Source organism: Leptodactylus fuscus, chromosome 1 (assembly GCF_031893055.1).
Source record: "Leptodactylus fuscus isolate aLepFus1 chromosome 1, aLepFus1.hap2, whole genome shotgun sequence".
Lineage (NCBI taxonomy): Eukaryota > Metazoa > Chordata > Amphibia > Anura > Leptodactylidae > Leptodactylus > Leptodactylus fuscus.
In genome coordinates this window covers 35,522,340-35,538,263 of record NC_134265.1, presented here as the reverse complement: position 1 = coordinate 35,538,263, position 15,924 = coordinate 35,522,340, and the positions used below count along the sequence as shown (strand labels likewise).

The window sequence follows — 15,924 nt, the reverse complement described above, 5'->3', positions numbered from 1 at the left end:
AGGGGTTTGCTTATACGTAAAAAACGGCCTTAAGCCAGTCCTGCGTGAGGACATCTGGGAGGAAAATGATTATGTGGAGTCCTTATGGGTGGAGATTACGGGAGGAACAAAAAATAATAAAATACTGATAGGGGTTTGTTATAAATCTCCAAATATAATGGAAGAAGCTGAAAATGTACTAATAAAACAAATAGATGAGGCCGCAAAGCAGAATAAAGTCATTATTATGGGGGATTTCAACTACCCAGATATCAACTGGGAGGCAGAAACCTGCAGATCCAACAAAGGGAGCAGGTTCTTGTCAGTAATAAAAGACAATTACCTATCGCAACTAGTGCAGGACCCAACAAGAGGCCAGGCCCTTTTAGACCTAATTTTAACAAATGAACCTGACACACTATCAAAAGTGGAGGTTGGGGGACATCTGGGTAATAGTGACCATAACAGAATAAGTTTTCTTGTACACATTAAGAAGACGTTCATTAGAGGGGGTACAAAAACACTAAACTTCAGGAAGGCAAATTTTAACCAGCTGAGAGAGGAGCCTAGCAGCATAAACTGGGACAATGTCCTCAACGTGACGGGAACACAAACTAAATGGGACATCTTCAAAAATATACTAAATAAGAGCACTAGAAAACACATACCCTATGGGAATAAGCGGGCTAGAAATCATAGAAAACCAATATGGCTAACTAAAACAGTACAGAATGCAATGAGGGATAAAAAGGAAGCATTTAAAGTACTAAAACAAGAGAGTAGCGACACAGCATTAAAAAACTATAACAGAGAAAAATAAATTGTGCAAAAAACAAATAAAGGAGGCGAAGATTGAGGCTGAGAGAAAAATTGCCAAGGAAAGTAAAAGTAATCCAAAATTATTCTTCAATTACATAAATAATAAGAGAATAAAAACTGACAATGTCGGCACTCTCAAAAATAATCTGGGTGTAATGGTGGAGGAGGATGAGGAAAGAGCACAAGTATTAAATGCCTTCTTCTCTACAGTGTTTACACAAGAATATCCATTGGCCGGCAACATGATTAGGGGTAATGTTAACTCTCAATTAAATGTCACCTGCTTAACCCAGGAAGAAGTGCAGCGCCGCCTGCAAAACACTAAAATAGAGAAATCGCCCGGTCCAGATGGTATACACCCCCGAGTTCTGAGGGAATTAAGCATGGTCATAGATAGACCCTTGTATCTAATATTTAAGGATTCAGTAATGACTGGGTCTGTTCCACAGGATTGGCGAATAGCAAATGTGGTGCCAATTTTCAAAAAGGGGTGTAAAAGGGAACCTGGAAACTATAGGCCAGTAAGTTTAACTTCTGTGGTGGGAAAGATATTTGAGGGCTTTCTAAGAGATGCTATCCTGGGGTATCTCAATGTAAATAATCTTATAACACCCAATCAGCATGGGTTTATGAGGAATCGGTCCTGTCAGACTAATCTGATCAGCTTCTATGAGGAGGTCAGTTCAAGACTGGACATGGCTAATGCAGTAGACGTGGTGTACCTGGACTTTTCAAAGGCTTTTGATACTGTTCCAGATAAACGGTTGGGATGCAAAATGAGATTGTTGGGACTGGGGGGAAACATATGCATTTGGGTTAGCAACTGGCTCACTGATAGGAAACAGAGGGTACTTGTTAATGGTAAATATTCAGACGGGGCCACAGTCACCAGTGGGGTGCCGCAGGGGTCAGTATTAGGTCCTCTCTTGTTTAACATCTTTATTAATGACCTGGTAGAGGGTTTACAAAGCAGGGTGTCTATATTTGCAGATGATACTAAACTTTGTAGGGTAATCAATAATGAGGAGGATAGTAGAATATTGCAAGGGGATCTAAGGAAACTGGAAGCATGGGCGGAGACTTGGCAAATGAAGTTTAATGTTGACAAATGTAAAGTAATGCACTTTGGGCGACGTAATAAAATGTATGACTATGTACTAAATAGTAAATTACTGGGTAAGACTGTCAATGAAAAAGACTTAGGGATTTTGGTGGACAGCAAGCTTACCTTTAATGACCAGTGTCAGGCAGCTGCTGCCAAGGCAAATAAAATTATGGGATGCATCAAAAGAGGTCTAGATTCTCATGACAAGGACATAGTTATGCCTCTATACAAATCACTGGTACGGCCACACTTAGAATATTGTGCACAATTTTGGGCCCCGATATACAAGAAAGACATACGTGAACTTGAAAAAGTGCAAAGACGGGCAACCAAAATGATTAGGGGAATGGGTGGACTGGAGTACAACGATAGATTAACAAACTTGGGGTTATTCAGCTTAGAGAAAAGACGTCTACGGGGAGATCTAATAACAATGTACAAATACATGAAGGGACAATACAAAGAACTTTCTAAGGATCTTTTTACTCCTAGGCCAGTGACAGTGACAAGAGGACATCCACTACGTATGGAGGAGAGAAGGTTTCACCAGAAACATAGAAGGGGATTCTTCACAGTAAGAACAGCGAGGCTCTGGAAGTCTCTGCCCCAGGAAGTGGTGATGGCGGATTCACTGAACAAGTTCAAAGTGGGCCTGGATGCCTTTCTTGAAGAGAAAAATATAATGGGTTATGGTCTCTAGATTTTAAGGACACGTTGATCCAGGGTTTTATACTGACTGCCAGATTTGGAGTCGGGAAGGAATTTTTTCCTCTGAAATAGGGCAATTGGCATGAGCCTCATGGGGGTTTTTGCCTTCCCCTGGATCAACACTGTAGGGGATTGTATGGCTATAGGTTGGACTTGATGGACTCATGTCTTTATCCAACTTCATCTACTATGTAACTATGAATGGCAGGTATGGAAAGCGGCGGGTTCAGGCCTGAAGCGGAGAACTTGCTGCATCACCATAACAGTTGAAACTCTAACGTTCCAACGGTGTGACTGAATGAGTGGACTGTCGCTCATCCACTAGAGGGAGACAAAGGCCACCTGGAATGCTTTGCTTACACTGTGGCAGCGGCGGCAGCAGCAGCAGCAGCGTGCCTCTCTGCCAGCAACCCGGTTGCGATAGTCTAACCATCTGAGTGTACTGCACAGGTACGCAGCATCGAGCAACAAACTAGCAAGCGAGAGGAAGCAAGGAACGAGCACTGTCTTTCAACCAGAGAAAATCAGGGGAAAGCGCGAACGCAGTCCCCCACTACCACAAATTATGCAGTCGAGTTTCCCGCATTTGGGGAAATCACAGGGGTCAGCACACCCGGAGTGCAATGGATGAGCCTCACCCTGGGAGAACCACCTTCATGATCATGGTATCTCCCCTGCCAGGTAAGTATGAGTTATTCACCGACTGCTAGGCCAGCGCCCCTCCCCCGCAGCCCTGCCGCATTGGGGAGGCATTGGCCCTTGGCCAACAGAGGTCCGCATGGTGCAATGCCACACCGCATGCGTTTTCCTCGGTAGGCGGCCGTAGCACAGGCTGCGCTCCATTCCTCGCCCCGACACCCCGCTGCCTGCATTCAAATGTTCCCGGCTAGGCATTTCCAAGATGCAGTGCAGCAAGGGCATTAGCATAAAACGAAAGGGGAGGGGGCGAATGGGTGGCGGCTTCCAGAAACCGAGCTCCGGCTGGGCAGCAGAGTCAGGCACGAGGCAGCTGCGTGCCTTTGGTTTACTTAAGCCGGGATGGCTCATTAGAATTAGAAGAGAAGATGGCTAGACGGTTGGAGGAGTGTTTAAACTAGGTACTGGGGGGAGAGGGTAACATGTAGAGGGCAAGATAGTGTAGAAATGGAAAGAGGGCTAGATACTGAAACTGGGGGTGGAGCAGGGGGTCGGGTTAGAGCAGTCAGTAGGCAGTGGAAGAGTAGGGAAGATAAATCTATGAAATGTATGCATACGAATGCCCGAAGTCTTACTAACAAGATGGAGGAACTAGAAGTGATGATGTTGGAAGACAATTATGACATGGTGGGGGGTAAGTGAGACATGGCTGGACTCTAGCTATGACTGGGCTGTAAATAAACAAGGGTACAGTATGTTTAGAAAGGAGCGTACAAATAAGAAAGGGGGAGGGGTTTGCTTATACGTAAAAAACGGCCTTAAGCCAGTCCTGCGTGAGGACATCTGGGAGGAAAATGATTATGTGGAGTCCTTATGGGTGGAGATTACGGGAGGAACAAAAAATAATAAAATACTGATAGGGGTTTGTTATAAATCTCCAAATATAATGGAAGAAGCTGAAAATGTACTAATAAAACAAATAGATGAGGCCGCAAAGCAGAATAAAGTCATTATTATGGGGGATTTCAACTACCCAGATATCAACTGGGAGGCAGAAACCTGCAGATCCAACAAAGGGAGCAGGTTCTTGTCAGTAATAAAAGACAATTACCTATCGCAACTAGTGCAGGACCCAACAAGAGGCCAGGCCCTTTTAGACCTAATTTTAACAAATGAACCTGACACACTATCAAAAGTGGAGGTTGGGGGACATCTGGGTAATAGTGACCATAACAGAATAAGTTTTCTTGTACACATTAAGAAGACGTTCATTAGAGGGGGTACAAAAACACTAAACTTCAGGAAGGCAAATTTTAACCAGCTGAGAGAGGAGCCTAGCAGCATAAACTGGGACAATGTCCTCAACGTGACGGGAACACAAACTAAATGGGACATCTTCAAAAATATACTAAATAAGAGCACTAGAAAACACATACCCTATGGGAATAAGCGGGCTAGAAATCATAGAAAACCAATATGGCTAACTAAAACAGTACAGAATGCAATGAGGGATAAAAAGGAAGCATTTAAAGTACTAAAACAAGAGAGTAGCGACACAGCATTAAAAAACTATAACAGAGAAAAATAAATTGTGCAAAAAACAAATAAAGGAGGCGAAGATTGAGGCTGAGAGAAAAATTGCCAAGGAAAGTAAAAGTAATCCAAAATTATTCTTCAATTACATAAATAATAAGAGAATAAAAACTGACAATGTCGGCACTCTCAAAAATAATCTGGGTGTAATGGTGGAGGAGGATGAGGAAAGAGCACAAGTATTAAATGCCTTCTTCTCTACAGTGTTTACACAAGAATATCCATTGGCCGGCAACATGATTAGGGGTAATGTTAACTCTCAATTAAATGTCACCTGCTTAACCCAGGAAGAAGTGCAGCGCCGCCTGCAAAACACTAAAATAGAGAAATCGCCCGGTCCAGATGGTATACACCCCCGAGTTCTGAGGGAATTAAGCATGGTCATAGATAGACCCTTGTATCTAATATTTAAGGATTCAGTAATGACTGGGTCTGTTCCACAGGATTGGCGAATAGCAAATGTGGTGCCAATTTTCAAAAAGGGGTGTAAAAGGGAACCTGGAAACTATAGGCCAGTAAGTTTAACTTCTGTGGTGGGAAAGATATTTGAGGGCTTTCTAAGAGATGCTATCCTGGGGTATCTCAATGTAAATAATCTTATAACACCCAATCAGCATGGGTTTATGAGGAATCGGTCCTGTCAGACTAATCTGATCAGCTTCTATGAGGAGGTCAGTTCAAGACTGGACATGGCTAATGCAGTAGACGTGGTGTACCTGGACTTTTCAAAGGCTTTTGATACTGTTCCAGATAAACGGTTGGGATGCAAAATGAGATTGTTGGGACTGGGGGGAAACATATGCATTTGGGTTAGCAACTGGCTCACTGATAGGAAACAGAGGGTACTTGTTAATGGTAAATATTCAGACGGGGCCACAGTCACCAGTGGGGTGCCGCAGGGGTCAGTATTAGGTCCTCTCTTGTTTAACATCTTTATTAATGACCTGGTAGAGGGTTTACAAAGCAGGGTGTCTATATTTGCAGATGATACTAAACTTTGTAGGGTAATCAATAATGAGGAGGATAGTAGAATATTACAAGGGGATCTAAGGAAACTGGAAGCATGGGCGGAGACTTGGCAAATGAAGTTTAATGTTGACAAATGTAAAGTAATGCACTTTGGGCGACGTAATAAAATGTATGACTATGTACTAAATAGTAAATTACTGGGTAAGACTGTCAATGAAAAAGACTTAGGGATTTTGGTGGACAGCAAGCTTACCTTTAATGACCAGTGTCAGGCAGCTGCTGCCAAGGCAAATAAAATTATGGGATGCATCAAAAGAGGTCTAGATTCTCATGACAAGGACATAGTTATGCCTCTATACAAATCACTGGTACGGCCACACTTAGAATATTGTGCACAATTTTGGGCCCCGATATACAAGAAAGACATACGTGAACTTGAAAAAGTGCAAAGACGGGCAACCAAAATGATTAGGGGAATGGGTGGACTGGAGTACAACGATAGATTAACAAACTTGGGGTTATTCAGCTTAGAGAAAAGACGTCTACGGGGAGATCTAATAACAATGTACAAATACATGAAGGGACAATACAAAGAACTTTCTAAGGATCTTTTTACTCCTAGGCCAGTGACAGTGACAAGAGGACATCCACTACGTATGGAGGAGAGAAGGTTTCACCAGAAACATAGAAGGGGATTCTTCACAGTAAGAACAGCGAGGCTCTGGAAGTCTCTGCCCCAGGAAGTGGTGATGGCGGATTCACTGAACAAGTTCAAAGTGGGCCTGGATGCCTTTCTTGAAGAGAAAAATATAATGGGTTATGGTCTCTAGATTTTAAGGACACGTTGATCCAGGGTTTTATACTGACTGCCAGATTTGGAGTCGGGAAGGAATTTTTTCCTCTGAAATAGGGCAATTGGCATGAGCCTCATGGGGGTTTTTGCCTTCCCCTGGATCAACACTGTAGGGGATTGTATGGCTATAGGTTGGACTTGATGGACTCATGTCTTTATCCAACTTCATCTACTATGTAACTATGAATGGCAGGTATGGAAAGCGGCGGGTTCAGGCCTGAAGCGGAGAACTTGCTGCATCACCATAACAGTTGAAACTCTAACGTTCCAACGGTGTGACTGAATGAGTGGACTGTCGCTCATCCACTAGAGGGAGACAAAGGCCACCTGGAATGCTTTGCTTACACTGTGGCAGCGGCGGCAGCAGCAGCAGCAGCGTGCCTCTCTGCCAGCAACCCGGTTGCGATAGTCTAACCATCTGAGTGTACTGCACAGGTACGCAGCATCGAGCAACAAACTAGCAAGCGAGAGGAAGCAAGGAACGAGCACTGTCTTTCAACCAGAGAAAATCAGGGGAAAGCGCGAACGCAGTCCCCCACTACCACAAATTATGCAGTCGAGTTTCCCACATTTGGGTCATTAGAATCAGCACACCCGGAGTGCAATGGATGAGCCTCACCCTGGGAGAACCACCTTCATGATCATGGTATCTCCCCTGCCAGGTAAGTATGAGTTATTCACCGACTGCTAGGCCAGCGCCCCTCCCCCGCAGCCCTGCCGCATTGGGGAGGCATTGGCCCTTGGCCAACAGAGGTCCGCATGGTGCAATGCCACACCGCATGCGTTTTCCTCGGTAGGCGGCCGTAGCACAGGCTGCGCTCCATTCCTCGCCCCGACACCCCGCTGCCTGCATTCAAATGTTCCCGGCTAGGCATTTCCAAGATGCAGTGCAGCAAGGGCATTAGCATAAAACGAAAGGGGAGGGGGCGAATGGGTGGCGGCTTCCAGAAACCGAGCTCCGGCTGGGCAGCAGAGTCAGGCACGAGGCAGCTGCGTGCCTTTGGTTTACTTAAGCCGGGATGGCTCATTAGAATTAGAAGAGAAGATGGCTAGACGGTTGGAGGAGTGTTTAAACTAGGTACTGGGGGGAGAGGGTAACATGTAGAGGGCAAGATAGTGTAGTAATGGAAAGAGGGCTAGATACTGAAACTGGGGGTGGAGCAGGGGGTCGGGTTAGAGCAGTCAGTAGGCAGTGGAAGAGTAGGGAAGATAAATCTATGAAATGTATGCATACGAATGCCCGAAGTCTTACTAACAAGATGGAGGAACTAGAAGTGATGATGTTGGAAGACAATTATGACATGGTGGGGGGTAAGTGAGACATGGCTGGACTCTAGCTATGACTGGGCTGTAAATAAACAAGGGTACAGTATGTTTAGAAAGGAGCGTACAAATAAGAAAGGGGGAGGGGTTTGCTTATACGTAAAAAACGGCCTTAAGCCAGTCCTGCGTGAGGACATCTGGGAGGAAAATGATTATGTGGAGTCCTTATGGGTGGAGATTACGGGAGGAACAAAAAATAATAAAATACTGATAGGGGTTTGTTATAAATCTCCAAATATAATGGAAGAAGCTGAAAATGTACTAATAAAACAAATAGATGAGGCCGCAAAGCAGAATAAAGTCATTATTATGGGGGATTTCAACTACCCAGATATCAACTGGGAGGCAGAAACCTGCAGATCCAACAAAGGGAGCAGGTTCTTGTCAGTAATAAAAGACAATTACCTATCGCAACTAGTGCAGGACCCAACAAGAGGCCAGGCCCTTTTAGACCTAATTTTAACAAATGAACCTGACACACTATCAAAAGTGGAGGTTGGGGGACATCTGGGTAATAGTGACCATAACAGAATAAGTTTTCTTGTACACATTAAGAAGACGTTCATTAGAGGGGGTACAAAAACACTAAACTTCAGGAAGGCAAATTTTAACCAGCTGAGAGAGGAGCCTAGCAGCATAAACTGGGACAATGTCCTCAACGTGACGGGAACACAAACTAAATGGGACATCTTCAAAAATATACTAAATAAGAGCACTAGAAAACACATACCCTATGGGAATAAGCGGGCTAGAAATCATAGAAAACCAATATGGCTAACTAAAACAGTACAGAATGCAATGAGGGATAAAAAGGAAGCATTTAAAGTACTAAAACAAGAGAGTAGCGACACAGCATTAAAAAACTATAACAGAGAAAAATAAATTGTGCAAAAAACAAATAAAGGAGGCGAAGATTGAGGCTGAGAGAAAAATTGCCAAGGAAAGTAAAAGTAATCCAAAATTATTCTTCAATTACATAAATAATAAGAGAATAAAAACTGACAATGTCGGCACTCTCAAAAATAATCTGGGTGTAATGGTGGAGGAGGATGAGGAAAGAGCACAAGTATTAAATGCCTTCTTCTCTACAGTGTTTACACAAGAATATCCATTGGCCGGCAACATGATTAGGGGTAATGTTAACTCTCAATTAAATGTCACCTGCTTAACCCAGGAAGAAGTGCAGCGCCGCCTGCAAAACACTAAAATAGAGAAATCGCCCGGTCCAGATGGTATACACCCCCGAGTTCTGAGGGAATTAAGCATGGTCATAGATAGACCCTTGTATCTAATATTTAAGGATTCAGTAATGACTGGGTCTGTTCCACAGGATTGGCGAATAGCAAATGTGGTGCCAATTTTCAAAAAGGGGTGTAAAAGGGAACCTGGAAACTATAGGCCAGTAAGTTTAACTTCTGTGGTGGGAAAGATATTTGAGGGCTTTCTAAGAGATGCTATCCTGGGGTATCTCAATGTAAATAATCTTATAACACCCAATCAGCATGGGTTTATGAGGAATCGGTCCTGTCAGACTAATCTGATCAGCTTCTATGAGGAGGTCAGTTCAAGACTGGACATGGCTAATGCAGTAGACGTGGTGTACCTGGACTTTTCAAAGGCTTTTGATACTGTTCCAGATAAACGGTTGGGATGCAAAATGAGATTGTTGGGACTGGGGGGAAACATATGCATTTGGGTTAGCAACTGGCTCACTGATAGGAAACAGAGGGTACTTGTTAATGGTAAATATTCAGACGGGGCCACAGTCACCAGTGGGGTGCCGCAGGGGTCAGTATTAGGTCCTCTCTTGTTTAACATCTTTATTAATGACCTGGTAGAGGGTTTACAAAGCAGGGTGTCTATATTTGCAGATGATACTAAACTTTGTAGGGTAATCAATAATGAGGAGGATAGTAGAATATTGCAAGGGGATCTAAGGAAACTGGAAGCATGGGCGGAGACTTGGCAAATGAAGTTTAATGTTGACAAATGTAAAGTAATGCACTTTGGGCGACGTAATAAAATGTATGACTATGTACTAAATAGTAAATTACTGGGTAAGACTGTCAATGAAAAAGACTTAGGGATTTTGGTGGACAGCAAGCTTACCTTTAATGACCAGTGTCAGGCAGCTGCTGCCAAGGCAAATAAAATTATGGGATGCATCAAAAGAGGTCTAGATTCTCATGACAAGGACATAGTTATGCCTCTATACAAATCACTGGTACGGCCACACTTAGAATATTGTGCACAATTTTGGGCCCCGATATACAAGAAAGACATACGTGAACTTGAAAAAGTGCAAAGACGGGCAACCAAAATGATTAGGGGAATGGGTGGACTGGAGTACAACGATAGATTAACAAACTTGGGGTTATTCAGCTTAGAGAAAAGACGTCTACGGGGAGATCTAATAACAATGTACAAATACATGAAGGGACAATACAAAGAACTTTCTAAGGATCTTTTTACTCCTAGGCCAGTGACAGTGACAAGAGGACATCCACTACGTATGGAGGAGAGAAGGTTTCACCAGAAACATAGAAGGGGATTCTTCACAGTAAGAACAGCGAGGCTCTGGAAGTCTCTGCCCCAGGAAGTGGTGATGGCGGATTCACTGAACAAGTTCAAAGTGGGCCTGGATGCCTTTCTTGAAGAGAAAAATATAATGGGTTATGGTCTCTAGATTTTAAGGACACGTTGATCCAGGGTTTTATACTGACTGCCAGATTTGGAGTCGGGAAGGAATTTTTTCCTCTGAAATAGGGCAATTGGCATGAGCCTCATGGGGGTTTTTGCCTTCCCCTGGATCAACACTGTAGGGGATTGTATGGCTATAGGTTGGACTTGATGGACTCATGTCTTTATCCAACTTCATCTACTATGTAACTATGAATGGCAGGTATGGAAAGCGGCGGGTTCAGGCCTGAAGCGGAGAACTTGCTGCATCACCATAACAGTTGAAACTCTAACGTTCCAACGGTGTGACTGAATGAGTGGACTGTCGCTCATCCACTAGAGGGAGACAAAGGCCACCTGGAATGCTTTGCTTACACTGTGGCAGCGGCGGCAGCAGCAGCAGCAGCGTGCCTCTCTGCCAGCAACCCGGTTGCGATAGTCTAACCATCTGAGTGTACTGCACAGGTACGCAGCATCGAGCAACAAACTAGCAAGCGAGAGGAAGCAAGGAACGAGCACTGTCTTTCAACCAGAGAAAATCAGGGGAAAGCGCGAACGCAGTCCCCCACTACCACAAATTATGCAGTCGAGTTTCCCGCATTTGGGGAAATCACAGGGGTCAGCACACCCGGAGTGCAATGGATGAGCCTCACCCTGGGAGAACCACCTTCATGATCATGGTATCTCCCCTGCCAGGTAAGTATGAGTTATTCACCGACTGCTAGGCCAGCGCCCCTCCCCCGCAGCCCTGCCGCATTGGGGAGGCATTGGCCCTTGGCCAACAGAGGTCCGCATGGTGCAATGCCACACCGCATGCGTTTTCCTCGGTAGGCGGCCGTAGCACAGGCTGCGCTCCATTCCTCGCCCCGACACCCCGCTGCCTGCATTCAAATGTTCCCGGCTAGGCATTTCCAAGATGCAGTGCAGCAAGGGCATTAGCATAAAACGAAAGGGGAGGGGGCGAATGGGTGGCGGCTTCCAGAAACCGAGCTCCGGCTGGGCAGCAGAGTCAGGCACGAGGCAGCTGCGTGCCTTTGGTTTACTTAAGCCGGGATGGCTCATTAGAATTAGAAGAGAAGATGGCTAGACGGTTGGAGGAGTGTTTAAACTAGGTACTGGGGGGAGAGGGTAACATGTAGAGGGCAAGATAGTGTAGAAATGGAAAGAGGGCTAGATACTGAAACTGGGGGTGGAGCAGGGGGTCGGGTTAGAGCAGTCAGTAGGCAGTGGAAGAGTAGGGAAGATAAATCTATGAAATGTATGCATACGAATGCCCGAAGTCTTACTAACAAGATGGAGGAACTAGAAGTGATGATGTTGGAAGACAATTATGACATGGTGGGGGGTAAGTGAGACATGGCTGGACTCTAGCTATGACTGGGCTGTAAATAAACAAGGGTACAGTATGTTTAGAAAGGAGCGTACAAATAAGAAAGGGGGAGGGGTTTGCTTATACGTAAAAAACGGCCTTAAGCCAGTCCTGCGTGAGGACATCTGGGAGGAAAATGATTATGTGGAGTCCTTATGGGTGGAGATTACGGGAGGAACAAAAAATAATAAAATACTGATAGGGGTTTGTTATAAATCTCCAAATATAATGGAAGAAGCTGAAAATGTACTAATAAAACAAATAGATGAGGCCGCAAAGCAGAATAAAGTCATTATTATGGGGGATTTCAACTACCCAGATATCAACTGGGAGGCAGAAACCTGCAGATCCAACAAAGGGAGCAGGTTCTTGTCAGTAATAAAAGACAATTACCTATCGCAACTAGTGCAGGACCCAACAAGAGGCCAGGCCCTTTTAGACCTAATTTTAACAAATGAACCTGACACACTATCAAAAGTGGAGGTTGGGGGACATCTGGGTAATAGTGACCATAACAGAATAAGTTTTCTTGTACACATTAAGAAGACGTTCATTAGAGGGGGTACAAAAACACTAAACTTCAGGAAGGCAAATTTTAACCAGCTGAGAGAGGAGCCTAGCAGCATAAACTGGGACAATGTCCTCAACGTGACGGGAACACAAACTAAATGGGACATCTTCAAAAATATACTAAATAAGAGCACTAGAAAACACATACCCTATGGGAATAAGCGGGCTAGAAATCATAGAAAACCAATATGGCTAACTAAAACAGTACAGAATGCAATGAGGGATAAAAAGGAAGCATTTAAAGTACTAAAACAAGAGAGTAGCGACACAGCATTAAAAAACTATAACAGAGAAAAATAAATTGTGCAAAAAACAAATAAAGGAGGCGAAGATTGAGGCTGAGAGAAAAATTGCCAAGGAAAGTAAAAGTAATCCAAAATTATTCTTCAATTACATAAATAATAAGAGAATAAAAACTGACAATGTCGGCACTCTCAAAAATAATCTGGGTGTAATGGTGGAGGAGGATGAGGAAAGAGCACAAGTATTAAATGCCTTCTTCTCTACAGTGTTTACACAAGAATATCCATTGGCCGGCAACATGATTAGGGGTAATGTTAACTCTCAATTAAATGTCACCTGCTTAACCCAGGAAGAAGTGCAGCGCCGCCTGCAAAACACTAAAATAGAGAAATCGCCCGGTCCAGATGGTATACACCCCCGAGTTCTGAGGGAATTAAGCATGGTCATAGATAGACCCTTGTATCTAATATTTAAGGATTCAGTAATGACTGGGTCTGTTCCACAGGATTGGCGAATAGCAAATGTGGTGCCAATTTTCAAAAAGGGGTGTAAAAGGGAACCTGGAAACTATAGGCCAGTAAGTTTAACTTCTGTGGTGGGAAAGATATTTGAGGGCTTTCTAAGAGATGCTATCCTGGGGTATCTCAATGTAAATAATCTTATAACACCCAATCAGCATGGGTTTATGAGGAATCGGTCCTGTCAGACTAATCTGATCAGCTTCTATGAGGAGGTCAGTTCAAGACTGGACATGGCTAATGCAGTAGACGTGGTGTACCTGGACTTTTCAAAGGCTTTTGATACTGTTCCAGATAAACGGTTGGGATGCAAAATGAGATTGTTGGGACTGGGGGGAAACATATGCATTTGGGTTAGCAACTGGCTCACTGATAGGAAACAGAGGGTACTTGTTAATGGTAAATATTCAGACGGGGCCACAGTCACCAGTGGGGTGCCGCAGGGGTCAGTATTAGGTCCTCTCTTGTTTAACATCTTTATTAATGACCTGGTAGAGGGTTTACAAAGCAGGGTGTCTATATTTGCAGATGATACTAAACTTTGTAGGGTAATCAATAATGAGGAGGATAGTAGAATATTACAAGGGGATCTAAGGAAACTGGAAGCATGGGCGGAGACTTGGCAAATGAAGTTTAATGTTGACAAATGTAAAGTAATGCACTTTGGGCGACGTAATAAAATGTATGACTATGTACTAAATAGTAAATTACTGGGTAAGACTGTCAATGAAAAAGACTTAGGGATTTTGGTGGACAGCAAGCTTACCTTTAATGACCAGTGTCAGGCAGCTGCTGCCAAGGCAAATAAAATTATGGGATGCATCAAAAGAGGTCTAGATTCTCATGACAAGGACATAGTTATGCCTCTATACAAATCACTGGTACGGCCACACTTAGAATATTGTGCACAATTTTGGGCCCCGATATACAAGAAAGACATACGTGAACTTGAAAAAGTGCAAAGACGGGCAACCAAAATGATTAGGGGAATGGGTGGACTGGAGTACAACGATAGATTAACAAACTTGGGGTTATTCAGCTTAGAGAAAAGACGTCTACGGGGAGATCTAATAACAATGTACAAATACATGAAGGGACAATACAAAGAACTTTCTAAGGATCTTTTTACTCCTAGGCCAGTGACAGTGACAAGAGGACATCCACTACGTATGGAGGAGAGAAGGTTTCACCAGAAACATAGAAGGGGATTCTTCACAGTAAGAACAGCGAGGCTCTGGAAGTCTCTGCCCCAGGAAGTGGTGATGGCGGATTCACTGAACAAGTTCAAAGTGGGCCTGGATGCCTTTCTTGAAGAGAAAAATATAATGGGTTATGGTCTCTAGATTTTAAGGACACGTTGATCCAGGGTTTTATACTGACTGCCAGATTTGGAGTCGGGAAGGAATTTTTTCCTCTGAAATAGGGCAATTGGCATGAGCCTCATGGGGGTTTTTGCCTTCCCCTGGATCAACACTGTAGGGGATTGTATGGCTATAGGTTGGACTTGATGGACTCATGTCTTTATCCAACTTCATCTACTATGTAACTATGAATGGCAGGTATGGAAAGCGGCGGGTTCAGGCCTGAAGCGGAGAACTTGCTGCATCACCATAACAGTTGAAACTCTAACGTTCCAACGGTGTGACTGAATGAGTGGACTGTCGCTCATCCACTAGAGGGAGACAAAGGCCACCTGGAATGCTTTGCTTACACTGTGGCAGCGGCGGCAGCAGCAGCAGCAGCGTGCCTCTCTGCCAGCAACCCGGTTGCGATAGTCTAACCATCTGAGTGTACTGCACAGGTACGCAGCATCGAGCAACAAACTAGCAAGCGAGAGGAAGCAAGGAACGAGCACTGTCTTTCAACCAGAGAAAATCAGGGGAAAGCGCGAACGCAGTCCCCCACTACCACAAATTATGCAGTCGAGTTTCCCACATTTGGGTCATTAGAATCAGCACACCCGGAGTGCAATGGATGAGCCTCACCCTGGGAGAACCACCTTCATGATCATGGTATCTCCCCTGCCAGGTAAGTATGAGTTATTCACCGACTGCTAGGCCAGCGCCCCTCCCCCGCAGCCCTGCCGCATTGGGGAGGCATTGGCCCTTGGCCAACAGAGGTCCGCATGGTGCAATGCCACACCGCATGCGTTTTCCTCGGTAGGCGGCCGTAGCACAGGCTGCGCTCCATTCCTCGCCCCGACACCCCGCTGCCTGCATTCAAATGTTCCCGGCTAGGCATTTCCAAGATGCAGTGCAGCAAGGGCATTAGCATAAAACGAAAGGGGAGGGGGCGAATGGGTGGCGGCTTCCAGAAACCGAGCTCCGGCTGGGCAGCAGAGTCAGGCACGAGGCAGCTGCGTGCCTTTGGTTTACTTAAGCCGGGATGGCTCATTAGAATTAGAAGAGAAGATGGCTAGACGGTTGGAGGAGTGTTTAAACTAGGTACTGGGGGGAGAGGGTAACATGTAGAGGGCAAGATAGTGTAGTAATGGAAAGAGGGCTAGATACTGAAACTGGGGGTGGAGCAGGGGGTCGGGTTAGAGCAGTCAGTAGGCAGT

The 15,924-nt window shown here is 44.6% G+C and overlaps 4 non-coding genes across 4 annotated transcripts; all 4 read right to left on the bottom strand.

Moving 5' to 3' along the window:
• Window positions 1-3,136: 3,136 nt before the first annotated feature.
• On the bottom strand, window positions 3,137-3,300 carry LOC142190713 (U1 spliceosomal RNA). The gene has a single exon (XR_012714394.1). It is a non-coding gene; the product is annotated as a U1 spliceosomal RNA (small nuclear RNA).
• A 3,872-nt stretch (window positions 3,301-7,172) lies between these two features.
• LOC142190740 (U1 spliceosomal RNA) lies at window positions 7,173-7,332 on the bottom strand. Its single transcript, XR_012714419.1, has one exon. It is a non-coding gene; the product is annotated as a U1 spliceosomal RNA (small nuclear RNA).
• Window positions 7,333-11,204: 3,872 nt separating this feature from the next.
• On the bottom strand, window positions 11,205-11,368 carry LOC142190712 (U1 spliceosomal RNA). Its single transcript, XR_012714393.1, has one exon. It is a non-coding gene; the product is annotated as a U1 spliceosomal RNA (small nuclear RNA).
• A 3,872-nt stretch (window positions 11,369-15,240) lies between these two features.
• LOC142190739 (U1 spliceosomal RNA) lies at window positions 15,241-15,400 on the bottom strand. The gene has a single exon (XR_012714418.1). It is a non-coding gene; the product is annotated as a U1 spliceosomal RNA (small nuclear RNA).
• Between the last annotated feature and the right edge of the window lie 524 nt (window positions 15,401-15,924).